General features: G+C 44.9%; 1 protein-coding gene across 4 annotated transcripts in view; it reads right to left on the bottom strand.

The window, feature by feature from the left end:
• The window catches only part of c21h15orf39 (chromosome 21 C15orf39 homolog), a 72,904-nt gene extending 46,556 nt beyond the window's left edge, over nucleotides 1-26,348 (bottom strand). The window contains exons 1-3 of one of the 4 annotated variants that reach the window (XM_070865088.1): nucleotides 26,288-26,348; nucleotides 25,944-26,147; nucleotides 22,341-22,388 (exon numbers count right to left, since the gene is read on the bottom strand). The gene's annotated coding sequence lies outside the window, so the exon portion shown is untranslated. Of the gene's footprint in view, nucleotides 1-743; nucleotides 795-22,340; nucleotides 22,389-25,311; nucleotides 25,330-25,943; nucleotides 26,253-26,287 lie in introns of those variants that run through there. The other 3 variants (XM_070865087.1, XM_070865089.1, XM_070865090.1) reach the window with 3 other exon arrangements.
• Nucleotides 26,349-27,897: the final 1,549 nt, after the last annotated feature.

The raw sequence follows: 27,897 nt of genomic DNA, 5'->3' as shown, positions 1-27,897 counted from the left end.
GGACCTCATAGAAACGTTTAAAATTCTGACAGGGTTAGACAGGTTAGATGCAGGAAGAATGTTCCCAATGTTGGGGAAGTCTAGAACCAGGGGACACAGTCTAAGGATAAGGGGGAAGCCATTTAGGACCGAGATGAGGAGGAATTTCTTCACCCAGAGAGTGGTGAACCTGTGGAATTCTCTACCACAGAAAGTTGAGGCCAATTCACTAAATATATTCAAAAAGGAGTTAGATGAAGTCCTTACTACTAGGGGAATCAAGGGATATGGTGAGAAAGCAGGAATGGGGTACTGAAGTTGCATGTTCAGCCATGAACTCATTGAATGGCGGTGCAGGCTAGAAGGGCCGAATGGCCTACTCCTGCACCTATTTTCTATGTTTCTATGTTTCTATGACATGCAAGCCGTGATCCTGACCAATCCATGTCTGGACTGGGGTCAAACAGGGCTGTGTCATCACGCCAATCCTCTTCCCGATCTTCCTCGCTGCAATGCTCCATCTCATGCTCAACAAGCTCCCCGCTGGAATGGAGCTAAACTATAGAACCTGTTCAACCTTTGTCGCCTCCAGGCTAGATCCAAGACCATCCTATCGTCTGTCGTCGAACTACAGTATGTGGATGACGCTTGTGTATGCACACTTTCAGAGGCTGAACTCCAAAGCATCGTCAATATCTTCACCGAGGCATACAAAAGTATGGGCATAACACTAAACATCCATAAGGCAAAGGTTCTCCACCAACCTGATCCCGCCACACAGCACTGCCCCGCAATCATCAAATTCCACGGCACGGCCTTGGACCACTTTCCATACCTCGGGAGCCTACTATCGACACCGCCTCCAGTGCACCAGCGTAGCCTTCGGTCGCCTGAGGAAGAGAGTTTTCGAAGATCAGGCCCTCAAATCTGGCACCAAGCTTATGGTCTACAGGGCTGTAGTGATACCCACCTTCCTGTATGGCTCAGACACGTGGACCATATACAGTAGACCCCTCAAATTGCTGGAAAAATACCACCAGCGATGTCTCCGCAAGATCCTGCAAATCCTCTGGGCGGATAGACACACCAACGTTAGTGTACTCGATCAGGCCAACATCCCCAGCATCGAAGCACTGACCACACTCAACCAGCTCCGTTGGGCGGGCCACATTGTTCAAATGTCCGACATAAGACCCCAAAAGCAAGCGCTCTACTTGGAACTCCTACACGGCAAACGAGCCCCTGGTGGGCAGAGGAAACGTTTCAAGGACACCCTCAAAGCCTCCTTGATAAAGTGCAACATCCCCACTGACACCTGGGATTCCTGGCCCAAGACCACCCTAAGTGGAGGAAGAGCATCCGGGAGGACGCTGAGCACCTCGAGTCTCATCACCGAGAGCATGCAGAAAGCAAGCGCAGGCAGCGGAAGGAGCATGCGTCAAACCAGACTCCCCACCCAGCCTTTCCTTCAACGACTGTCAGTCCCACCTGTGACAGAGACTGTAATTCCTGTATTGGACTGTTCAGTCACCTGAGAACTCACTTTCAGAGTGGAAGCAAGTCTTCCTCGATTTTGAGGGACTGCCTATGATGATGACGACTGCAAGGAAGCATTGTCGTTCACTTGATGGTGTTGTATACACACATATATGCAATATATTATATATAAACACATTTATTATGAATCATTGTATTATGCTAACTAAAATTAATAAAATTAAGTTTATATGGGCAAAGGTTAAATTCTCATGGAAATTGAAATACATGTGCCTGTGAAAGAAAAATGTGGGTTGCGATTGTACTGGCTCCAAAGAGATTGTAACAAGGACATCTCTGGCAAAGACAAAATGTTTGAAATTCTGCTATATAGAGAGTGAATTGTCGTTTATATAAAGATGTCTATACGGCACGAATGCAAAACCTTGGGCTGATATGGCAAAGTACCAAAGAACAAGGAAGGACATTGTGTGAAGAGGATTGCAGGCAGACAGACATCTACATCACAAAGCGCGTGATAAGCTCTTGAAAACAATAGACTGCTAAAAATCAAGGCGACCTTGAGGATGGTTTAAACAAGATAAGGAAGAATTACAGACGCCATGTCCGACATTATGGCCCAGGTACTGCTCGTAATCAGGTGGGTTATAAAAGCCTGCAGAAGAATTTGCAAATATAAAGCATCGTGAGCTGTGCATAAAATATGTGAAGGAAGTCACCAGATGCATTGCTTCCTCGAGTCACACAGTTCATACACAGTCACACAGTGGACAACTGAAATCAGGATCAGATGGCTCTGCAATTGTAGAATGGCAAGTTTTCTGAAAGTCCAGAGAGTTGCTGGTTGCACCAATGTGGCCTCATGCACTTCCTTGCACAATGTCATGACCTATGTACCAATCGGAAAGGATTCCATTCCCTGAACATCCAGCAATTTCTGATCTTCAGAACTGGATGATGCAAGTTAACACCTGTTTCCCAGGCAGCTGTCGGGATACCTTTTTATGCCACCGATATTAAGCAAGTCTTAGAATTGTTCCCGCATGATCAAGGCTATCCTCTGGAGCTATGGATTGTAACACTGTTTAGGTGTCCCAGGACTAAACGTGAGCACAGGAGTAATGAAGTGCAGCAGTTCACAAAATAATCAAGTGCCATTAATATGTCGAAGCAATACATTCAGTGCCTGCATGATTTGAGGCATTCACCAACATAGCTCAGCTAAGGTTTCAAGTATCATTGTAGTATACGTCAGAGACCTCTGCCTGGGACCACAACTCTTCACAGCCCAGGAAGTCTTGAGTTAAGCATTATTTTCTCAGCATTTCTCCTTGATTTCGGATGGTGCTACTTCAGCTCCCTGTGCTTGGTTGTGTTGCCTGGTGTCACAACTTTGAAATTGCCAAATAACATTTTTATAGAAGCATGTAAAACACAGGGAAAATTGTCCATTGCCAATTCTGCTGAATCCACTGTCTGAAAATATACTACAGTTGGGAAATGCCCAGAACTTTGGCTAGATTCCAGTGTCAGCTAGTGGCCCAGTGGGTAACACTCCTGTCTCTGAGTCAGAAGGTTGTGGGGTTTGAGTCCCACTCCAGAGACTTGAGCACAAAATTCTAGGCTGACACTCCCAGTGCTGCACTGTGCTGTCTTTTGGATGAGATGTTAAACTGAGGCCCTGTCTGCTCTTCAGGTGGGCGTAAAAGACCCCATGGCACTATTTTGAAGAAGAGCAGTGGGAGTTATCCCCGGTGTGCTGGCCAATATTTATCCCTCAATCAGCATAACAAAAACAGATTATCTGGTCATTATCACATTGCTGTTTGTGAGAGCTTGCTTGTATGCGAATTGGCTGCTGCGTTTCCTACATTACAACAGTGACTACGCTCCAAAAGTACTTCATTGGCTGTAAAGCGCTTTGAGACATCCGGTGGTCATGAAACGTGCTATATAAATACAAGTCTTTCATTTTCCTTTCTTGGATCGGTTTATCTCGGACAATACTTTATAGATTATCAGATAAGTATTTTAAGTTATACACTCCCCCGGGATCGCCTCTTTTCCTTTGACTTACCTGCGATGGAGCTGCCCGGATTCCCCATGGCTTCTGATTTGGTGAATTGCCTGATAGGCCTCAAATGAGGCCTGATCATTAAAATATTTCCGGCATGCTTGCTCCACCCAGCTCCTACCCGCTGCAAGCGGTGACTTGAAAAGCTGACCCCACTGAATGTGTGTAAGACCAGTAGAGCCAACTAAAAAAACTGAGCATGCTGAGGGGAAAACTGCAGCCCTGGCTTTAAGCTGAAAAGTAACACAAATTTCTAAAGTTTGTTGGATTGCTTGTGTTGTTCACAGTAAGTTAGAAGATGTGCTGTTTTATATTGACAGGAGAAGTATACCATTTTTTATTTATTCATTCATGGGATGTGGGTGTCGCTGGCAAGGCCGGCATTTATTGCCCATCCCTAATTGCCCCTTGAAAAGGTGGTGGTGAGTCACCTTCTTGAACCGCTGCAGTCCGTGTAGTGAAGGTGCTCCCACAGTGCTGTTAGGGAGGGAGTTCCAGTATTTTGATCCAGTGACGATGAAGGAACGGACAATATATTTCCAAGTCAGGATGGTGTGTGACTTGGGGGAGAACGCAGGTTTGGGAGGTGCTGCCGAAGAAGCCTTGGCGAGTTGCTGCAGTGCATCTTGTAGATGGTACACAGTGTAGCCACGGTGCACCAGTGGTGGAGGGAGTGAATGTTTAAAGTGGTGGATGGAGTGCCAATCAAGCAGACTACTTTGTCTTGGATGGTGTCGAGCTTCTTAAGTGTTGTTGGAGCTGCACTCATCCAGGCAAGTGGAGAGTATTCCATCACACTCCTGACTTGTGCCTTGTAGATGGTGGAAAGGCTTTGGGGAGTCAGGAGGTGAGACACTCACCGCAGAATACCCAGCCTCTGACTGCTCTTGTTGCCACAGTATTTATGTGGCTGGTCCAGTTAAGTTTCTGGTCAATGATGATCCCCAGGATGTTGATGGAGTTCAGAAGAATGAAAGGAGACCTCATAGAAACGTTTAAAATTCTGACGGGGTTAGACAGGTTAGATGCAGGAAGAATGTTCCCAATGTTGGGGAAGTCCAGAACCAGGGGACACAGTCTAAGGATAAGGGGGAAGCCATTTAGGACCGAGATGAGGAGGAATTTCTTCACCCAGAGAGTGGTGAACCTGTGGAATTCTCTACCACAGAAAGTTGTTGAGGCCAATTCACTAAATATATTCAAAAAGGAGTTAGATGAAGTCCTTACTACTAGGGGAATCAAGGGGTATGGTGAGAAAGCAAGAATGGGGTACTGAAGTTGCATGTTCAGCCATGAACTCATTGAATGGCGGTGCAGGCTAGAAGGGCCGAATGGCCTACTCCTGCACCTATTTTCTATGTTTCGATGATTCGATGATGTTAAGGCCGTTGAATGTTAAGGGGAGGTGATTAGACTCTTGCTTGTTGGAGATAGTCATTGCCTGACACTTGTGTAGCGCGAATGTTATTTGCCACTTACCAGCCCAAGCCTGAATGTTGTGCAGGTCTTGGTGCATGCGGGCACGGACTGCTTCATTATCTGGGGAGTTGCGAATGGCACTGAACACTGTGCAGTCATCAGCGAACATCCCCACTTCTGACCTGATGATGGAGGGAAGGTCATTGATGAAGCAGCTGAAGATGATTGGGCCTAGGACACTGCTCTGAGGAACTCCTGCAGTGAAGTCCTGGGGCTGTGTTAGCTCAAATGTTTTCCTGGAAGAATCACTCGTCACTCTGGGTCGGTTCCAACATCAAAATGATCTTTATTATGCCGACGGGGAGGAAGCCTCTGGGTTACTCCAGGCATTTCTCTCCACTGAACAAAGGAATTCATTGATACGTATATGTTTTACAACAGTTTGCTACAGCTACACGGCCTACTTTGGCTGGACACAATCCAATCATAACAAGTATAGATTACAAATCGATTCCTCTGGGCCAATGGAGTTGGCCCCCCTCGCCAGGCACCAGGGGACGGCATGATCATCTCATGCCCTCGTGATGTTCTCCAGACACCCCCTTATCTCTACTGTCCTTGGGTTCTGCCTGAGCCTAGCTTTCTTATCTTAATACAATTACAGAATCCCATTCTGTATCATTGGGCAGAGACATCTGGTCTGGGCTTCAGAATGTGCTGATTTGGATTTAATTGTGTGTGCCTGTGTGAGAAACACAGTTCTATCAGTTACCTAGGAATGTGGTCAAATCAGCCAGTTGTGCCCCCCTGATACTTTGCAGAATCTCTGGCAGCCATTTTATATCTAGCAGCCATTTTATACATACATACATACATATACCCTGCAGGTGCCTTTGCTTTCGGAAGCGCCCTACAACAATCTGAGATGATTGATCTCTAACCACTAGCTTTGTGTTAGCTATGACTCCAGCCTGTGGAGAGTTTTCCCCCTAATTCCCATTGACCAGTTTTGCTAGGGCTCCTTGGTGCCACGGTCAAATGCTGCCTTGATGTCAAGGGCAGTCACTCTCACCTCACCTCTGGAATTCAGCTCTTTTGTTCATGTTTGGCCCAAGGCTGTACTGAGGTATGGAGCCGAGTGGTCCTGGCGGAACCCAAACTGGGCATCGGTGAGCAGGTTATTGGTGAGTAAGTGACACTTGCTAGCACTGTCGACGACACCTTCCATCACTTTGCGATGATTGAGAGTAGACTGATGGGGCGGTAATTGGCCGGATTGGATTTGTCCTGCCTTTTGTGGACAGGACATACCTGGGCAGTTTTCCACATTGACGGGTAGATGCCGGTGTTGTAGCTGTACTGGAACAGCTTGGCTAAAGGCACGGCTAGTTCTGGATCACCAGCCTTCAGCACGACAGCCGGGATATTGTCGGGGCCCATAACCTTTGCTGTATCCAGTGCACTCAGCCATTTCTTGATATCACGTGGAGTGAATCAAATTGACTGAAGATTGGCTTCTGTGATGGTGGGGACCTCAGGAAGAGGCTGATATGGATCATCCACTCGGCACTTCTGGCTGAAGATTGTTGCAAATCTACACTCTTTTGCACTCACGTGCTGGGCTCTGCCATCATTGAGAATGGGAATATTCTTGGAGCCTCCTTCTCCTGTTAGTTGTTTAATGGTCCACCATCGTTCACGACTGGATGTGGCAGGACTGCAGAGCTTTGATCTGATCCATTGATTGTGGGATCGCTTAGCCCTGTCTATAGCATGCTGCTTCCGCTGTTTAGTATACATGTAGTCCTGTGTTGTAGCTTCCCCAGGTTGGCACCTCATTTTTAGGTACGCCTGGTGCTGCACCTGGCATGCTCTTCTACACTCCTCATTGAACCAGGGTTGGTCCCCTGGCTTGATGATAATGGTAGAGTGAGGGATATACTGAGCCATGAGGTTACAGATTGTGGTGGAATACAATTCTGCTGCTGCTGATGGCTCACAGCGCCTCACGGATGCCCAATTTTGAGCTGCTAGGTCTGTTCTGAAGCTACCCCATTCAGCACGGTGGTAGTGCCACACAACACGATGGATGGTGTCCTCAGTGTGAAGATGGAACTTTGTCTCCACACTGACCATGCGATGGTCACTGCTACCAATGCTGTCATGGACAGATGCGTCTGCGACAGGTAAACTGGTGAGGATGAGGTCAAGTAGGTTTTTCCCTCGTGTTGGTTCTCTCACCACCTGCCGCAGGCCCAGTCTGGCAGCTATGTCCTTCAGGACTCGGCCAGCTCGGTCAGTAGTGGTGCTAGCGAGCCACTCTTGGTGATGGACATTGAAGTCCCCCAGAGTACGTTCTGTGCCCTTGCTACTCTCAGTGCTTCTTCCAAGTGGTCAATATGGAGGAGCACTGATTCATCAGCTGCGGGAGGGCGGTCGGTGGTAATCAGTAGGAGGTTTCCTTGCCCATGCTTGACCTGAAGCCATGACACATTGAGGACTCCCAGGGACACTCCTTCCCGGACTGTGTACCACAGTGCCACCACCCCTGGTGGGTCTGTCCTGCCGGTGGGACAGGACACACCCAGGGATAGTGATGGAGGAGTCTGGGATAGTGGCTGAAAGGTATGATTCTATGAGTATGAATATGTCAGGCTCTTGCTTGACTAATCTGTGGGACATCTCTCCCAATTTTGGCACAAGTCCCCAGATGTTGGTGAGGAGGACTTTGCAGGGTGTGCCATTGTCGTGTCCGTAGCCAGTGATGAGGTCGATGCCGGGTGGTCCGTCCGTTTTTTTTTTCTTATTGTTTCTCGTAGCAGTTTTTGTTACAACTGAGGGGCTCGCTGGGCCATTTCAGAGGACAGTTCAAAGTCAACCACATTGCTGTGGGTCTGGAGTCACATATAGGCCGGACCTGGTAAGGGCGGCAGATTTCCTTCCCTAAAGGACATTAGTGAACTGATGGGTTTTAACGACAATCAGATCATTTCACGGTCACCATTACTGATACCAGCTTTTTATTCCAGATTTATTTAATTAACTGAATTTCAAATTCCCCAGCTGGTGGGATTTGAATTCACGTCTCTGGATCACTAGTCCTGTAACATTTCCACTATGGTACCATTACTATGCTATGCTACACGAACATGTGGCTCATTGGGAATCCAATGTGACTAATTAGATACAAGCCCCATGTCAGGACTTAAGCATATAATTTAGGCTGACACCTCAGTGAAGTGCCAAAGGAGTTCTGTATTTTTAGACAAGATGTTAAACCGAGGACTCGTCCACCTGCCCAGGTGGATTGAAATCATTACAACAAAAATGCAAAATGCTGCCGATGCTAGACATCAGGTTCTGACGAAAGTTCATCGACCTGAAATGTTAACCCTGCTTTCCTCTGTCCACAGATATTGCTTGAGTTGCAGAGTGTTACCAGGTTCTGTGGGACCTTGCTCCGGGCAAATTACGTGACTGCACTTCAGAAGTAATACATTGACTGAATTGCTTTGGAACATTCTCATAATCATGAAATATACTGTACAAATGCAAGTTTGTCCTCTTAGTTAACTATGTATTGGTGCAGTATTTTGTTGCAATCGATGTGTGCTCATTGTCCGACACGTGTAAGGTTTTTGTGAACGTATGCTGTAACTTGACCAACCTTAAAGTTGACTAAATTTTATGCACCAGCATGCCTTGCAAGGCCAACAGAACTTTCTGCTGAACAAATGTGAAATAAAACTGCTGACCACTGTGAGCTGTTTCTCACAGATAAGCAAGGCAGAACAAATGGCTGTGGCTGCAGGTGCTAAGCACAGATAAGGGAGATAGCAGGCCTTCAGATCTTAAGAGCATTGCAGACATGGAGTCTCCAATTTTGGGGCCCCACTGACAACTACAAACAAAAACAACTTGTATTTATATAGTATCTTTAACGTAGTGAAATGTCCCAAGGCGCTTCACAGGAGTATTATGAGATAAAACAATTTGACACCAAGCCGCATAAGTAGAAATTAGTGCAGGGTGACCAAAAGCTTGGTCAAAGAGGTAGGTTTTAAGGAGCGTCTTAAAGGAGGAAAGAGAGGTTGAGAGGCAGAGAGATTTAGGCAGGGAGTTCCAGAGTTTGGGGCCTAGGCAACAGAAAACACGGCCACCAATGGTTGAGCGATTATAATCAGAGGGCAGAATTAGAGGAACACAGAGATCTCGGGGATTGTGGGGGTGGAGGAGATTACAGAGATAGGGAGGGGCGAGACCATGGAGGGATTTGAAAATAAGGATGAGAATTTTGAAATTGAGGCATTGCTTAACCGGAAGCCAATGTAGGTCAGTGAGCACAGGGATGATGGGTGATATGTGTGTGCACGAGGTCCGTCGTCCTGGTTAATCCTTGCCACTGGATAAAGGCCTAGCTCTGTCACAACGGTCACCACACGTTAAAAAAAATTCACGCACAGGCATCTTCCACCCCCTCAACTGGAGTTCAGAACTGGAACATCGGGTCCTTCATTGAAACATCTGTGAACTCATGTGGAAGCAAGTCATCCTCGTTTGAGGGACCGCCTATGATGATGATGATGGGTGAGCGGGATTTGTTGCAAGTTAGGACACGGGCAGCTGAGTTTTGGATCATCTCTAGTTTATGTAGGGTAGAATGTGGGAGGCCAGCCAGGAGTGCATTGGAAGAGTCACGTCTAGAGAAACAAAGGCATGGATGAGGGTTTCAGCAGCCGATGAGCTGAAGCAAAGGCGGAGCCAGGCGATATTATGGAGGTGGAAATAGGCGGTCTTAGTTAAGCTGCGGATATGTAGGCGTAAATTTATTTCAGGGTTAAGTATGACAACAATGTTGAAGAGCCTGGTCCAACCTCAGACAGAAGTTGGGGAGAGGGATGGAGTCAGTGGCTAGGGAATGAAGTTCATGGCGGGGACCGAAAACAATGGCTTGTCAATATTCATTTGGAGGAAATTTCTGCTCATCCAGAACTAGATGTCGGACAAGCAGCCTGACAAGTTAGAGACCGTGGCGGGGTCAAGAGAAGTGGTATTGTGGTATAGCTGGGTGTCATCAGCATACATGTGGAAACTGACTAGTTGATTGATAAGGGGAAGCAAAGAATAACTACTACTGAATGGGGCCCAGTCCCTGGGCATTAAGGGACTGCCCAGTTTGGGGGGGTATAAAAAATGTAGCGAAAAGACACTCGGGGGGCAATTTGGTGAGTTGCCAGTTAAAGAGCCACATCTAGTCACTGCCGAACCGACCACTCACTGGTGTTAATGCGTGTGAGTTTTTGCATATGATCGCTTGAATTTTAATTGAAGGAATAGATCTGTGTATGCTTATTCGTAATCCGGGATTACTGTGTGCAACGGTACATGTTAGATTCTTACTTGTAATCTTTTGTTGATTTGAAGTAAAGAGAACTTATTCCAGAAATCTTTGTTTTGAGTTGTCTGTTCTACAAGTCTGAACTCTATAAACTGTCGGATGGGGCGAGGGGGCATTCCACACATCTTTCACGTGCAGTAGACGCATTGTGGTCATTGTAGACTAAATGTTTCAGCTGTGACTCAGTTGGTAGCACACTTGCTTCTGAGTCAGAAGGTTGTAGCTTCGGAGTCAGAAGGTTCCCACTCCTGGAATTTGAGAAGATAAAAAATCTAGGCTGACACTCCCAGTGCAGTGCTGAGGGAGTGCTGCTCTGTTGGAGGTGCCGCCTTTTAGGTGAGACGTTAACTGAGGCTCCGTCTGCTCTCTCAGGTGGATGTAAAAGACCCAGTGGTGCTAGTTTGAAGAAGAGCAGGGGAGTTATCCCCGGCGTCCTGGCCAATATTATCCCTCAATTAACATTAAAAAATGCCAGATTATCTGGTCATTATCACATTACTGTTTGTGGGAGCTTGCTGTGTGCAAATTGGCTGCTGCGTTTTCTACATTACAACAGCGACTACACTCCAAAAGTACTTCATTGGCTGTAAAGTGCTTTGAGACGTCCGGTGGTGTGAAAGGCGCTATATAAATGCAAGTCTTTCTTTTCTTTCTTTAAACATACATCTGAGACATGTCTAAATTGGCTGCTGGAGCACTGGAAACGTGAGCCTTAAATACAACTCTCCATTGCCTGCAATTTGAACTCAAGGTGATCCATTTGTTATACAGCTAAAGTGTTCAAAACTGTGATATGATATAATCATTGTACACCAAAATAGCCAGCAGTAGATCAAGTAACTTTCAGTGCCACATGAGGCCTTCCTCTGCCTCAGGTATAGGTTCAAGTTTCAGCTTTGGAATGTTGCCCCGAGGTATTACTGCAATCAGCAATTGCCTGATGTACAGACTTCCTTCCCCATTGCATAGCTTACTTTCGTTGGCCTAATAGCTCGATTTCAAAATTCTCATCCTTGTTTTCAAATCCCTCCACAGCCTTGCCCCTTCCTACCTTTGTAATCTCCTCCAGCACCCCCCCCTGCCCCACCCCCGAGATGTCTGCACTCCTCTAATTCTACCCTCTTCATCATCCCTGATTATAATCACTCAACCATTGGTGGCCGTGCATTCAGTTGCCTAGCTCTGGAACTCCCTGCCTAAACCTCTCCGCCTCTCTAGCTCTCTTTCCTCTTTCAAGATGCTCCTTAAAACCTACCTCTTCCCCTGCCCTAATTTCTCCTTATGCAGCTCGGTGTCAATGTTTTAAAATCTCATAATACTCCTGCGAAGTGCATTGGGACATTTCACTACGTTGAAGGCGCTAAATGAATGACAAATTGTTGTTGTTGTCCCCACTGGGCTCTCATTAATCCTGAGCTGATGACGGCTCATCAACCGCTTTCAATGATTTCTGTTGCATTTACCATTGTGCTTTGTGTTCACTCGATCTTGCGTTGCCCTCCAGCGCTCGGTGGTGGGCCATTCCACTTAGAACATAAGAACATAAGAACATAAGAATTAGGAACAGGAGTAGGCCATCTAGCCCCTCGAGCCTGCTCCGCCATTTAACAAGATCATGGCTGATCTGGCCGTGGACTCAGCTCCATTTACCCGCCCGCTCCCCGTAACCCTTAATTCCCTTATTGGTTAAAAATCTATCTATTTGTGACTTGAGCTATTCAATGAGCTAGCCTCAACTGCTTCCTTGGGCAGAGAATTCCACAGATTCACAACCCTCAGAATTTCCCATAGCTGGCTGTTCTTGGATAATACAAGATGCAGGCAGCACACTGGCAACTACTGAGAACTCATTGCCTTGGCAGACAAGCTGTGCCTGCCGCCTCATGCAGAACTCCAAGGCTCGGGAAGGATGATCAGGAAGTGGAGGCAAGATGTACTGTGCACAGTTTTGGTCTCCTTATCTAAGGAAGGAGACACTTGCCTTGGAGGCGGTGCAATGAAAGTTCACGAGACTGATCCCTGTAATGAGGGGGCTGTTTTATAATGAAAGATTGTGTAGAATGAGCCTGTACTCTCTGGAGTTTAGAAGAATGAGAGGTGACCTCATTGTAAATACAAGATTCTGAAGGGGATTGACAGGGTAGATGCTGAGAGGTTGTTTCCCCCCTGGCTGGAGTGTCTAGAACTAGGAGCACAGTCTCAGGATAAGGGGTTTAAGACCAAGATGAAGAGGAATTTCTTTACTCAGAGGGTTGTGAATGTTTGGAATTCTGTGCTCCAGAGGGCTGTGGATGCTGTTTCTCTGAATATATTCAAGGCTAAGATCGACAGATTTTTGGACTCTTGGGGAATCAGGAAGTATGGAGTTCGGGCGGGAAAGTGGAGTTGAGGTCGATGATCAGCCATGATATTGAACGGCGAAGCAGGCTCGAGGGGCCATACGGCCTAATCCTGCTCTTAATTCTTTCTTATCATTTAACTCAGCACAGACCGGAATCATTTCATGGGCCTTCCGGGTCTGAATGTCTGTGTGCCTTTAGCCGCTATCCAATTGGAGAAGTTTTCCTGAGGCCAGCGATGAATCAGAACTTGTCTCAGGATCATCGCTGACTAGTGACGAGGTGGAGCGTTTTAATAACTTAACCAAATGTTCATGTAATCATGACATTATGGGATAGCTATGGCCACAGCCACACCCATTGCCCCCAAACTCACTAAGTGAATACAATTGCATTGGAGACAGTTCAGCGAAGGTTCACTAGGTTGATTCCGGAGATGAGGGGGTTGACTTATGAAGATAGGGTGAGTAGGTTGGGCCGATACTCATTAGAGTTCAGAAGAATAAGAGGTGATCTTATTGAAACATATTTCTACATATAATTGTTCTTATGTTCAATTGATCACCTTTATCTACTGGTTAAACCTGTTTGCATTTCCAAAATAATTATCACGTTAGTTATGACAAGAAATTGCCTACTTGCTAACCAGTGTGAGTTACCTACAAACTATCTACTTTATCAGTTAATCATGCTTAATTATCTAACCTAACCAAATACCTTCTCTCAGAGGTCTGTGAATTTTTGGAATTCTCTTCCCCAGAGAACTGTGGAGGCTGGGTCATTGAATGTATTTAAGGTGGCGATAGATAGATTTTTGAACAATAGGGGAGTCAAGGGTTATGGGGAGCGGGCAGGGAAGTGGAATTGAGGCCAAGAGCAGATCAGCCATGATCTTATTAAATGGCGGAGCAGGGTCGAGGGGCCAAATGGCCTACTCCTGCTCCTATTTCTTATGTTCATATACCTTTACTTCGGATACAAAAGGAAAATACAGTGGACGCTGGAAATCTGAACTAAAAACAGAAAATGCTGGAAACACTCAGCAGGTCAGGCAGCATCTGCGGAGAGAGAAACAGAGTTAAGGTTTCAGGTCCGTGACCTTTCATCAACCCAAAACGTTAACTCGGTTTCTCTCTCCACAGACCTGCTGTGTATTTCTATTTTCTGCTTTAACTTGAGTTTCCTGTGAAGCTCAATCTCATTTTGAGATTCCAATCAGTCGGACCCTCGTTGCGAAACTGACGTGCTATGTCGTGACCTCTCATTTCAGACCACATCCTGATCTATTTTATCGTCTCTACTTTCCTGTCTATCTGTTTCTGTATTTGCTTCCTTGTTACACTCACTGGTCTCACTTCTTTCTCTCTGCCTAGATAGTGCTAAAATATGTTTTCTAGTTTACATAAAATATTTTTATCGTTTGAATTTAGAAGATTATTTTCGTCCCCTTAATGTGACCCCTCTAGCCTCTTCTGCATCTTCTGATCCTCCAAGGTCTCCTATGTTGATCAGGTGGCATCAGCCTTTGATAATGTGACTCACCACAGCCGAAAGCCACAGGCTATTCAGACTGCTCAAAGCGGAGTAGCAGCATCCGGGAAGGCCCCGACCACCTCGAGTCTCTTCGTCGGGAGCACGCGGAAGCCAAGCGCAAACAGCGGAAGGAGGGCACGACAAACCAAGCACCCCACCCACCCGTCCTTTCAACCACCACCTGCCCGCCTGTGACAGAGACTGTGGGTCCCGCATTGGACTCTTCAATCACCTTAGAACTCATATTAGAGTGGAAGCAAGTCATCCTCGACTCCGAGGGACTGCTGAAGAAGAAGAAGATTCAGCAGTTTAATGAAAGTTATTGAATTGTGTGAGATACCTGTTTGCTTTGGACTTGACTATGAACTTGTGGTTTGACTTTAACAGCATCAGCATTTGTGGATATTTATGACACGTAATCAATCATACCTCCACACCACAGAGAGACAATCCCAGTGTTGGTCTGCAAGCATATGTCAATGTTGAAATATTCAAATAAGCAGTTCTGATTGCATTGTGACTCGTGTCTAATGACTGGGTGACAGTCATAAATGTAAATTTATACTGCAAACCTGAAACAGCAGCAAGAGAAGTGAAACACTGCCAATTGACGTAGGCAGTCTCCCGAAATAGTCGCTTGTGCAACCACACTGCACTTGTACCTAAAGCAGAAGGTGCAGAGGTGAAGCCATGCGCATTCTTACGTAATATATTTGCATCACTGCGTTCCCTTCATTTTGTGTTTCAAACTCGCCAGTCTGCCAATGCTGACAACAACATATATGGTGCATGTGACGCAGAAAAGCCTTCCACGGTGCTTCAGAGATGGATGGAGAAATGGGTGGCCATTGAATATATTTAAGGTGGAGATAGACAGATCTTTCAACGATAAGGGAGACCCAAGGGTCATGGGGAGTGGGCAGGGAAGTGGAATTGAGGCCAAGATCAGATCAGCCATGGTCGTATTGGATGGCGGAGCAGGCTCGAGGGGCCATATGGCCTACACCTGCTCCTGTTTCTTATGAACCCAAGATTAGGAAGGATGACCAAACGATCGGTCAAAGGGGTGAGCTTCTAAAGAGGATCTTAAAGGGGGAGGTGGAGCTGGAGATGCAAAGACTCGGCCTCAGAGGCTCTGATGATGTGCAGGGCAGGCTTGGCCACAGCCATTCATGCTCGTCGTATATCCTCAAAACAACTTGTGAACTAACCAAGACAGTTGTGTTTGTGCAATTTCTGTATCACAAGTACATAACCGATAAGCGGCAGGCGGGAGATTGCTGAAATTTGGTCAGTTTCATAAGTGGTCAAATTCACCAACCACAGCGTTCTGATGCATGTTCTCCATTTATACATGTTCCTCCAGTGTTGCCGATCCTGACACTCATCCACGGTGAGAATCTCCCTCCTCCAAACTGCACACTCAATTCACAAGTGAAGTTGGACCTCATTATATTTTTCAGGCCATCTCTGAAGGGGCAAGAGAGGAATTCTTGACAGAGCACCCTTGAATTGGCTGCCGGCTGCCATTATGTCTCTGCTAAGATGGGCAAAGAGTGGGGTGGGGGGTTGGCATATAGGGATTGTGATAGACTGCCACCTAGTGGACTACTGATGTAATGCAACTACTGATGTCATAAAAATAAATGGTCATGTGGCAAGGTCACATGATAACAGTTTCTGTTAAGGAGCCATCTTGTAGCATGTACTTATGCTAGTGGTCTCCGGAAAGATATCACAGGGATGACGTCAGCCATGGGTAGGGTGGTCACAAATTGGCCCAATGTCCTTGGCCATCCTTAACACCGACATTTTGGTAGCATTATCGCATCACCGCACAAGAACCGACTGAATCGTAGTTAGTTTATTGGCGCATTGTACCCTTCCTAACCAGGGGGAACCGTGGCCATTTCTAGCACCTCCACCGTTGCCTGGGTTGAGAGCAACTAACTCAGAGTTCAGCCATGGATCAGTGGGTAGCACTCTTTCTTCTCAGTCAGAAGGTTGTCGGTTCAAGACCTACTCCAGGGACTTGAGCACAAAAATCTAGGCGGACACTCCGAGGGATGCTGCACTGTTGGAGGTGCCATCTTTCAGATGAGACACTAAACCGAGGTCTTTTCTGCTGTCTCGGGTAAAAGATCTCACGGCATTATTTTGAAGAAGAGCAGGGGGAGTTATCCCCAGTGTCCTGGCCGATATTTTTCCCTCAATCAAGAGATTATCTTGCCTTTATCCCATTGCTGCTTGTGGGAGCTTGCTGTGCGCAAATTGACTACCACATTTCCTGCTTTCCAACACTTCAAAAAAGCACTTCATTGGCTGTAAAGTGCTTTCATCATCCTGCGTTCATGAAAAGCATTGGGTTGAAATTGGTCGTTTGGTGATAGCGGAATTTTTACAGCATTTTTTGCCATGAATACCGTTACAAATACCACTATTTTTTAAAGGTATAAAATTGGCAACAAAATGTGGCCAATGATAAAAAGTGGCATTGCACGAGGATTTACTGTGGAAACTGCGGTCTTCACCAACTTTAGTCCGAGGCCGATTATTGCTAAAAAGACAGTCCCTGGGAGTGGGGATGTAATATCTTCACAGAGGTCAAGCACACACAGCTTCCTACATGGCAGGCAGCTCTCTCGGAAGCCTCCGGAAATCTGCCTGGTTCTGTTTATTATTAACTGTGCAATTGCAGTACAGAATACGTCCACATCCATAGTGTGGAGCTACAAACATTACAAACTTACAGATATTACACTTTTCCCTCCTTAATGAAGAAGTTATTATAACAAATATCATACATAACTTTCATGTTTATTCATAACACAGGATATAAATGTATTTTTTTTCCATATTTACAAATTTAACTTTACCGCTTGTTTTCTGTTTCGAAGAGGATACCTTCGCTCTCGAACAGAATTTTCCAAACATGGTGTCGAATCTAAACTCATTCAAGGCTCATCCTGAGGAACGTTTTACTCCATGGAATTTCCTTGATTTTCATTTGAACTCACTCTAACTTCAGGCTCTTTGTTTTCCTGACTCGGACTCAGACTTTCATTCTGATTCTCTCCTGGATTTGTTTCCAGTACATTGGATTTAGGATTTGCTACTGGTGTATCAAAACTATCTGATGAGTCAGAAATAATTGAATCATTCCCACCTTCAACTCCTTCCATGTCTGTAGGTAAAATATGATCAATATGAACAAACCTAACCTGTCCATTATCAAACATCTTTACCAAATATGTGCGAGGACCACATATCTTCACCACTCTTCCTGGTAACCACTTTAACCATTTATGGTGATGGTTCTTCACTCTCACCTTCTGGTTTAATTTCACACTTCTCTCTTTTACTCTACCTCTATCATGATTCTCTTTCTGTCTTAATTGTGTCTCTTCTACGGACTGTGCCAAATTTGACTTTAACAATGAGAATCTGGTTCGTGGCTGTCGTTTGAGAAACAACTCTGCTGGTGTTCTCCCAGTAGTTGTATGAGGAGTATTTTGATATGTAATCAAAAAATTAGCCAATTTGTGATCCAATGACAACTGTCGTTTCTTTGGATTTGGATCTAACATTTGTTTTATGAGGGCACGTTTCACAATTTATACAGTGCGCTCTGCTGCACCATTCGAAGCAGGTTGATATGGTGGAACCTTGGTATGTTTCACACCATTTTTGCTCGTGAATTGTGTAAATTCCTCTGAACAAAATTGTGGTCCATTTTCCGAAACAATTTCTTCAGGGAGGCCAAACGAAGAAAATAATTTCTGTAAAATGTCCAATGTTTTGCTTGTTGTTATTTTCCACATTTGGAACACCTCAACCCACTTCGAATGGCTATCAATCACAATGAACAATTATTGTCCTTCTAACTCAGCAAAATCAATATGTAGCTTTTGCCACACCCTGGGAAGCCATTTCCATGATTGTAATGGTACTGGTGGTGGTTGCTTGCTTACCGATTGACATGTTGTACACTGACTCACGATGTACTCTATATCTTTATCAACACCTGGCCACCATAAATAATTGCGTGCAAAACTCTTGGTCAAGCACATTCCCAGTTGCTGGTCATGGAGGTCTCCTAATAATTTGGTCCTGAATTTATTTGGTATAACCATTCTTGCACCCACATGATACAATCTTTATTGATTGATAATTCATTCCTACGAATGAAGAATGGATGTGTATCTTTGTCTGTTACCTGTTTGGCCATCCATTTGCAATATACTCATACACCTTTGACATCACTGGGTCACGTTTGTTGCTCTACCAATCTCTTCAGCTGTGACTGGCAGTTCATCAATGTATGAAAAATAAAACACTTCTTCCCTATCGGGTGTAACTTGTGATGGGGAAGGCAATCTAGACATTGCATCAGCATTACTGTGATCAGCTGATCATCTGTATTCAATATCATATGTATATGCTGACAAAATCAAAGCCCATCTCTGCATTCGGGCTGCAGCTAATGTAACTAGGGACCTTGGATGGAGGATTGCTGTTAGGGGCTTATGATCTGTAATGATGGTAAACTTACGACCATACAAATATTTGTGAAACTTCTTGACCCCAAAAATTAATGCCAAAGCTTCCCTTTCAATTTGCGCATAATTACTCTCACTGGCACTGAGATTGCGTGAAGCAAAAGCAATTGGTCTCTCCTCCCCACTACTTAATACATGAGAGATCACTGCCCCAACTCCATACGGAGAGGCATCACATGCTAGCTTAATCTTCATAGTGAACTAACATGGTGCTCTCTACCAATTTGCTTTTACTCTCCTTGAATGCTGTATCGCATTCTTTTGACCACTTCCAATGGACCTGTTTTTTCAATAGTTCATTCAGTGGATGTAATACTGTAGCCAAATTTGGTAGGAACTTCCCATAATAGTTCAAAAGACCCAAGAATGAACAAAGTTCAGTGACATTCCTGGGAGTGGGTGCATTTCTAATTGCATCCAATTTTTCCATGGTTGGATGTAAACCATCTTTGTCTACTCTGTACCCTAAGTACTCCACTGAGTTTTTAAATAACTCACACGTAAGAGCAGACACTCGTACTCTGTGCTTCTCTAGCCGTTTGAGGACTTCATTCAAGATGTTATTATGAATTTGCCTATTTGGTGCTGAAGTTAGTATCTCATCCAAATAACCTACTACCCCTTCAATACCTTGCAAAATCTGGTTCATCACCTCTTGGAATATGGCAGGGGTGGAAGACACTCCAAACGGTAGCCTATTAAATTGATATAGGCCTAGATGAGTATTTATAGTCAAACATGACTTGGACTCCTCATCTCGTTCAAGCTGTAAGTAGGCATTCGTAAGATCCAGTTTTGAGAAGATCTGACCACCTGTCAGTGTTGTGAACAAATCTCCTATATTCGGCAATGTATTGGGGACATTACCCTCTAGAACCTGGTTTACGGTTACTTTATAAGCACCACACAATCTTACCTTACCATCGGACTTAGGTACAACAACAATGTGTGTAGCCCAATTACATCGATCTATCTTACAAATAATGTTCTCAGTCTCTAGTCTTTTGAGTACTTGCTCAACTTTCTCCTTGAGTGCTTATTGTACAGAATGTGGCTTGTAGTAAACCGATCTAGCGTCCTTCTGTACCCTGACACTCGCCTTGAAGCCTTGGATCGGACTGCCCGTTTCACAGAACACCTTCGGATACTTCTTGATAACCTCATCCGTTGATGAAAATCTCGCTTCCACACGAAAATCTTACTCCAATCCATCTTCGGTGAGCTCAACCAATTTCTTCCTAGTAAGGCAGACTTGTCTCCTTTCACTACTATTAGTTCTGAAATTGATCTTTATATTTCACCGGTAGAGTGATACGACCTACCACAGGAATATTTTCTCCCGAGTAGCCTCGCAGCTCTATCTTGGATATCTCCAGTTGGAAATCACGCAATTTGTCACGATATAGTGACTCCGGTACTGCACTCACGATGCACCCGTGTCAATTTCCATTGGTATCTTGAATCCCGCAACATCTACGTGCATTTTGATGCTTTCTGAATCGCTGTCCGTTAACCTCGTGCTCCTGATGACGTGTAACTCTAACATCTCCTCATCCTGTTGTTGTTCTTCCATGCTATGTAGTCTCTTGGGATTTCTACTCAAAGCTTTGAAAGCTGGACTCATAGCTTTAAAACTGGTTTACTGTTCAGTCGGCATGCCTTCGCAAGATGCCCAGTCTTCCTACAGAAGAAACACTCTGCCTTCATGTATGGACAACTTTGAGCAATGTGTTGTCCCAGGCACCTATAGCACGACTTCGACACTCTATTAGAATTTCGAGTTTCTGAGACTTTGGGCCCCCACCATCTTTTACTTTGAACCTACAGGTGATTTACCTCAGTTGACTGATGACCGTAATCATTATTTAATTCGCGGGAATATTGTTCGGCCATGCCCATCGACCTCGCTGTCTGACAAGCAATCTCAAAAGTCAAGTCATCCATCGTCAATAACTTCCTTCTGATCACATCATTTTTCACCCCACAAACAAAATGATCCCATAATGCTCGGTTTTGAAAGTTTCCAAATGTACAGTGCATCGATAGCTTTTTTAATGCTACGATGTAATCACTGATACTTTCATTAGCCTTTTGATTCCGAATCTCGAAACGATAGCTTTCAGCAATTTCTAACGGTATGGGATTATAGTGCTGCTCCAGCTTCGTTAAAATCTCTTTAAGCATTGTGTCCTTTGGCTAATCAGGCACAAGGAGATTTACAAAGATTTCGTTTAATGCCGGACCCACCTCAGAAAAGAAGATCGTTTTCTTACGTTCCAACACAGCCCGATTCTGGACTGCATTGTCTGGAACTTCGATTATGTTATTTGCAGTGAAATACATTTCTAGCCGATCCACGTACGCTTTAAAACGTTCCCGGTCGTGTCTATATTCCCCAAAATGTCCGATTGCACCTACCATTTTAATCTCTAGCTGTTCGCACTGTGTGCTGTATTTTACCTCGGATTTTGTAGCTTTTTTTCCAAAGACAGAAACTTCCAAAGTCTCTCTGTCGGCTGGCTGAATCCTTCACCAACAAAATTTAAGCTGTAAATCAGCCAAAACATCCCATCTCAATCGCCAAATGTAATATCTTCACAGAGCACAAGCACACACAGCTTCCTACATGGCAGGCAGCTCTATCGGAAGCCTCTGGAAATCTGCCTGGTTCTGTTTATTATTAACTGTGCAATTGCAGTACACAATACGTCCACATCCATAGTGTGGAGCTACAGACATTACAAGCTTACAGACATTACAGGGGAAAACACACACAAAGAAATTGCAAAAAAGAAATCACAAAACATTTACAAGACCCTTAACTAAGTAATCGATGCAAAAGAATTAACAAATAAAAAATTTAACTTGCCTTTTTTTGCAGGTCTTCATACTTACCGCTGTTTCTGGGCCTACAATGCAGGCTTTTCTCGGGCGTTTTTTTTTCACGCAGAATACGGGTGCGTCGAATGGCTAATTTAAAGCGGTATCGCTTTTTTTTTACGTTGCACGGCGGCGGCGGTCTGTTTTTCAGCGGTATTTCAAAACCGCCGGCGCACAACTTTAGCTGATTTAGGTAAGCACCTTTTCTCATCAAAAAAGACGAAATATCGCCGAAAAAAACGGACGCAGGGCCGGCCAATTTCTAGCCCATTGTATAAATGGAAGTCTTTCATTCTTTTCATAGACAAGGCCTCAGATAGTTAACAAACCTAGCTTACACGACCGAGTTGCTCTCTGGATAAACAGGTGGAGCTCCGGAGAGGTTTGTTCAGTTACGTTCAGCCTTTAGGTGTCACTATTGTACTTTTGCGTAAAGTTGGGTTAGTGCCACCTGGCTGTAGGGATAGTGTACTACACCCCTAAGCTTGTGATAGCTTTGCTGTCTTATTTTTCTGGGTAGTTTCACATTCAACCTATGATCGTTCCATTGCTTTTAATGCATTTATAAGTAAACCGCTGCCAATTATTTTCTTAGGCATCTTGGCTAGAATACAATAAAATTTGTGTTTTTCCATAACTAGAGGGACAAAAAATAAACTTACCACAGCTTTTAGATGTTGTGCTCCGCTAGTTCTTGCTTGACTCAGAGTCTGGGGAGAAAGCAACACCACTTAGTAGGAACAATGATCTCTTCAGCAATATTTCCTCTTTTGTGTCTTTTCATATTCAGCATTTGCATATATTTAACTTCACCAACAGCATTCAAATTCATTGCTTAATCAGCATGTTTTTCAGATCTCTGGGCAATCAGAAAAATAATGAAAACGTTGCGCTATTTCCTCAGGGGATGATCGCACACATCATCTAAACATTAAAAATATGTATATGAAGCTCAACGTAAGCTCAGGGAACAACACCTCATCTTTCGATGATGCATTTCACAGCCTTCCGGACTCAACGTCGAGTTCAACAATTTCAGACCAGGACCTCTGCCCCCAATTTTTTTCGGATGGTAGCTGTTGATGACTCTGCTATTCCCATTTAGACCACTTCTCTACCCATTGTCAGCTGTGGCTCAGTGGGTAGCACACTTGCCTCTGAGTCACAAGGTTGTGGGTTAGACTGACACTCCAGTGCAGTGCTGAGAGAGCGCTGCATGCGCTGCACTGTCGGAGGTGCTGTCTTTTAGATGAGACGTTAACCCGAGGCCCCGTTTGCTCTCTCAGGTGGATGTAAAAGATCCCAGGGCACTATTTTGAAGAAGAGCAAATTATCCCCGGTGTCCTGGCCAATATTTATCCCAAAATCAACATCACAAAAACAGACTATCTGGTCATTATCACATTGCTGTTTGTGGCAGCTTGCTGTGCACAAATTGGCTGCCGCGTTTTCCACATTACAACAATGACTGCACTTCAAAAGTACTGTAAAGTGCTTTGAGACGTCCAGTGGTCGTGAAAGGCGCTACATAAATGCAAGTCTTTCTTTCTTTTATCTTTTGTTTCTTTACTTGTCCTACTACAATCTCCTTTTGCCTAGCACCCCTTTTATCATTTAATCTCTCCACCCTATCACAGACCTTCCCTTTTGTTCTTTCCTCCCCTCCCCCCTTTCCCTGTCCCTACACCCGTTGCATGTCTAACTTGTTCCAATTCTGACGAAAGGTTAACTCTGTTTCTCTCTCCACAGCTGCTGCCTGACCCGCTGACCATTTCTGTTTTTCTGTTTTTTTTCAATATGTTGCTTGTTTTGCAAGCTAAAGTTAAAAATCTCTTGCAAGAACTAAAGTTGCAAATCTGTCCGTAGAAAATTTAGAAAATAAGGTTCCACATGAGTAATGGGCCCGTGGTGAGATACCACTGGGTTTTCCGTCCCTGTGGAATTGTACCTTAGAAAAGCCTTTGGGTGAAGAGAGAGAATGTGTGAAATCTTCTGGTGACTGTGACATGGTTTTAATTGCCCTTAGTGCCTTTATCCTAAATTCGTCACAAACTTAATTTGGAAGGTAAGTTACATGTATATCATGCTTATAATAAGTTTTGATTTAAATGATTGAGATCACTTTCCGAAATGAATGGCCTAGAACTTGCTGTAGCAGGGCCTCCAATTGCATCTGCCGTTAGTTCGACTTGCCCTTGCATGTTTAGGTTTATAGATTTTCTGCGTGTCAAGTTGCTGAAATTGTGAGATGATAGCGATGTTGCGAGGGAATGGGGGCGTCTGGGAGCTGGGTTGACAGTGTATCTCCTCCATCAATCAGACTGGAGGATTGAGAAATAAGCAGAGAAAGGAGTGAGAAGGAAGTGTAAATTGGAGCGGGTGAATTCAATGCCAAGTTAGTTACAGAAAGAGACATAAAGAGAGAGGAAAGATTGAGAAAGAGTGAAAAGAGACAAAGAAAAAAAGTAACATTCAATATTTAAAATCTCCAACAACAATTAATACCTGAAGGAATGAGACTCTGCACTTTTGTTAGTTAATTTTCAGTGCCAGAGAGGTTGGCAGTAATTAACAGTTATCACGTTGTTAAAAGGGTACTTGCGCTTGTAATGACAAGACGTAACCTTCCATGGCAAATTTAATTCGTAACAACCACCCAAATACATCAACTTCACGACATTCAATGCAGTTCAACGGTGAGGCAGACAAGAAAAGGCAGTTTTTGCGAAGCTCACGCCGAGTGGTGCAACTCGGACAGCAACATTTGGGTCGTGGCATTTGTCCCTTGCCTGAAGTTGCTGTACGGTTTATGCTTAAATAATGGTGAGCGCCATTAGCTGTTATATGGACAGGAAAATCTGGGGCATTATTCCCGTCAGAGAAGTTATGCGTATTAAAATCCCTTGCGGTTTCTCAACTCCGGGAATTGTGATACTAAAATTACTTCCAATTACATAACGCGCGTGTGATCTCATTATAGTATATGCATTTCATTGTGGGCGGCCATTGGTATATGGTATAGGGTATTGGGGTGATGTTATCCAAGCTTTTGAAATCTTGAAGATAATTATGCTGCGGTATGTACAAATTCTCACGTTATTTCCCCGCTCCACTACCACTCTGATCTCTCCGTCCTCGACTCCGACACTGTTCCAATGAAGCTCAACGCAAGCTCGAGGAACAACACTCCATCTTCGTTTAGGCGCTTTACAGCCTTCTGGACTCAACATAGAGTTCAACAATTTCAGACCATAACCGCTACCCCCATTTTTTTCTGTTTTTTTCCCTCTCTCTCACGGCAGCTGTCGATGATTCTGCCATCTCCATTTACACCCTATCTAGACTCATCTTTTGTTTCTTAACTTGTGCCGTTACCATCTCCTTTTGCTTTGCACCATCACCCTTTTTGCCATATAATCGCTCCTGCCTTCCACCCTATCACAGACCCTTCCCTTTTGTTCTTTCCTCCCCTCCCTCCGTTCCCTGCCCCTACACCCGTCGCACGTCTAACTTGTTCCAGTTCTGACGAAAGGCCGTCGACCTGAAACGTTAACTCTCTCCACGGATGCTGCCTTACCCGCTGGGTATTTCCAGCATTTCCTGTTTTTATTGTTACGCACACTCTTCGCTTACCATCAGGAGCAACTGGAGCGGGTAACTGCTTCATGTTGTACGATGATTCACTTGTGGAATAGATTCAACTAAGCAGAGCGAATATAGACTTGGTTCAACTTGCAAAAAGGAAATGGACTGAATCGTGGTGCAACAGGGAGTATCAGAATGTGGGCTTGGCAAAGACACGACATTTGTTAATAGTTTACAGAGGTCCTGAACATAAACTCTAAATGATAGCCCAAGATAAACAAATTGGACCATCTCGCGATCATATTACCATCTTTCAAGGTTCTCATATAATTTACACAGTGATCTTGAGTTATGAAAGCCCTTATTTAGTTCTATTCTGTCCATTCAATTGCAGTAAGTAACAATTGTACAGATATTATTTTCCATATTTTAGCAGGTGAAAACAAGTCATTTTCAGTCAAATCTGGGATTGGCAGGAAAATATTTGAACAATAACCTTAATGTAGTGAACTTGTCCCCCAATAGTTGCAGACTGGCATCTTTTGTTATTTTACTCCAGTCTATCATATTGCTCTACTGTAAAAGGCATTCAAAAGCAACTTTACTAATCCCAAATGCACTTTGAAGACGAGAAAAGGGGGAGAAGTGATCACTATAAGCACACTAGAGATCGTACCTACCTTTCCACAGGCAATCCTGAAAAACAAATTAAGCGATTCATTTTTGTTTTGTGTGCCAGGCAATGGTGCATCGCTGCTGGCTCGGATCCTCAGCCAAAGCAAACAAGAGCCTTCTGTAGCAGGACAGGTCTTGCACCCTGCCGAGACAAAGTTCAGCTTTTGGGGGTCCACAGGGAAGAGCAGCTCGCACTGCAGACCAGGGAGCTGGAACAGAAAAGCAAAAGAGGCAAAAAGCCAGTTGTGATCATACATAAAACTCGAAGGCAAAAGTCAAGCACCTCTTAAGCAAACATGGTGCATCTGAACAGCCTGAGCATTAAGCGAAGACAGTGCCAATCCCTTACTGTGGGAGAGAAGGGATATGTTCAGCTAGCAGTCCAAGAGAAGTCCCTCCCTGCCTGACGATAACGCTTTGGGTTATAGTAACCGTTCATTCAAATGCAAGTCAGCAGCCCTTATTTTCCTTGCAAATCTGATTCACCCTCCCTTCTCTGTTGCATTTTCTGCTAACATACATATCTGAAATGATGAAATCGCAGGTGATGTCACCACATCTGGGTAGACTGCCAAGTTAAACAAAACAGGATCAAACCTGCAAGAATGACTGACAGGGGGATAAAGGCTGTGCGGCAAGCTAAAATATCCCCTGGCATATCTCAGGATCATTGCACGGTGATTCAAAAGAATGTGACTGCAAATGGGGTGGCACCAGAAAGCAAGTTAATTAGCAAAGTCATTATCCAGTGTGATACACACACATTGATCAACTACAGGGCGAAGTAGCATCTAGTCTTGTTAGTTCATCACAAGCAGAGACCCAACGTAAAAGCTCTCTTACCTTTCTGGACATGCGCATTAATGTGGCTCAGTGGGCAGCACACTCACCTCTGAGTCAGAAAGTTGTGGGTTCAAGTTCTACTGCAGAAACTTGAGCACATAAATCTAGGCTGACACTCCCAGTGCAGTGCTGAGGGAGTGCTGCACTGTCGGAGGCGCTGTCTTTCGGATGAGATGTTAATCATCATACGCAATCCCTCGGAATCGAGGAAGACTTGCTTCCACTCCCAAAATTAGTTCTCTGTTGGCTGAACAGTCCGCCACGAGAGCCACAGACTCTGTCACGGGTGGGACAGACATTCGTCGAGGGAAGGGATGGGTGGGGCTGGTTTTCCGCGCACACCTTCCGCTGCCTGCGCCTGACCTCGTCACGCTCTTTGCGTTGAGATTCGAAGAGCTCAACGCCCCTCCCGGATGCACTTTCTCCACCTCGGGCGGTCTTCGGCCAGGGTCTCCCAAGGTGTCAGTGGGGATGTCGCACTTTACCAGGGAGGCTTTGAGGGTGTCCTTGTAACGCTTCTGCTGCCCACCTTTGGCTCATTTACCATGAAGGAGCTCCGCATAAAGCATTTGCTTAAGGCTTGACCCATCCACCTCCACGGAGGTGTGTGGGGGGCCTGACCCATCCACCTCCATGGCACGAACCTGGTATTGCAGTACTTCCAGGAACGGTGCAGTGGCTCTAGGCCTTTTGGCTAAGAGCATTGGCGCAGAGTGATCCTTGATGTGTGCAAGGTGACCTCTGGCGTTTGTGATTTGACAAAGAATTGGAAAGATTGGCTACGAATTAAAAAAAAAAAATTGCTTAAGGAGTCTCGAATCTGGCATGCGAACTATGTGGCCTGCCCAGCGAAGCAGATCGAGTGTGGTCAGTGCTTCAATGCTGGGGATGTTAGCCTGGACTGGTGTTGTTGTGCCTGCCATTCCAGGTGCGTAAAAGATCCCAGGGCGTTAGCTCGAAGATTAGCAGCGGAGTTAGTTATCCCTGGTGTCCTAGCCGATATTTACACCTCAATTAACATAACAAAAAACAGATTATCTGGTCATTTTCACATTGCTGCTTGTGGGAACTTGATTGGCTGCTGCATTTCCCACATTACAACAGTGACTACACTCC

Source organism: Pristiophorus japonicus, chromosome 21 (genome assembly GCF_044704955.1).
Source record: "Pristiophorus japonicus isolate sPriJap1 chromosome 21, sPriJap1.hap1, whole genome shotgun sequence".
Classification (NCBI taxonomy): Eukaryota; Metazoa; Chordata; class Chondrichthyes; family Pristiophoridae; genus Pristiophorus; species Pristiophorus japonicus.
Note: the sequence above shows the minus strand (reverse complement) of the source record. Positions and strands in the feature narration are given on the sequence as shown.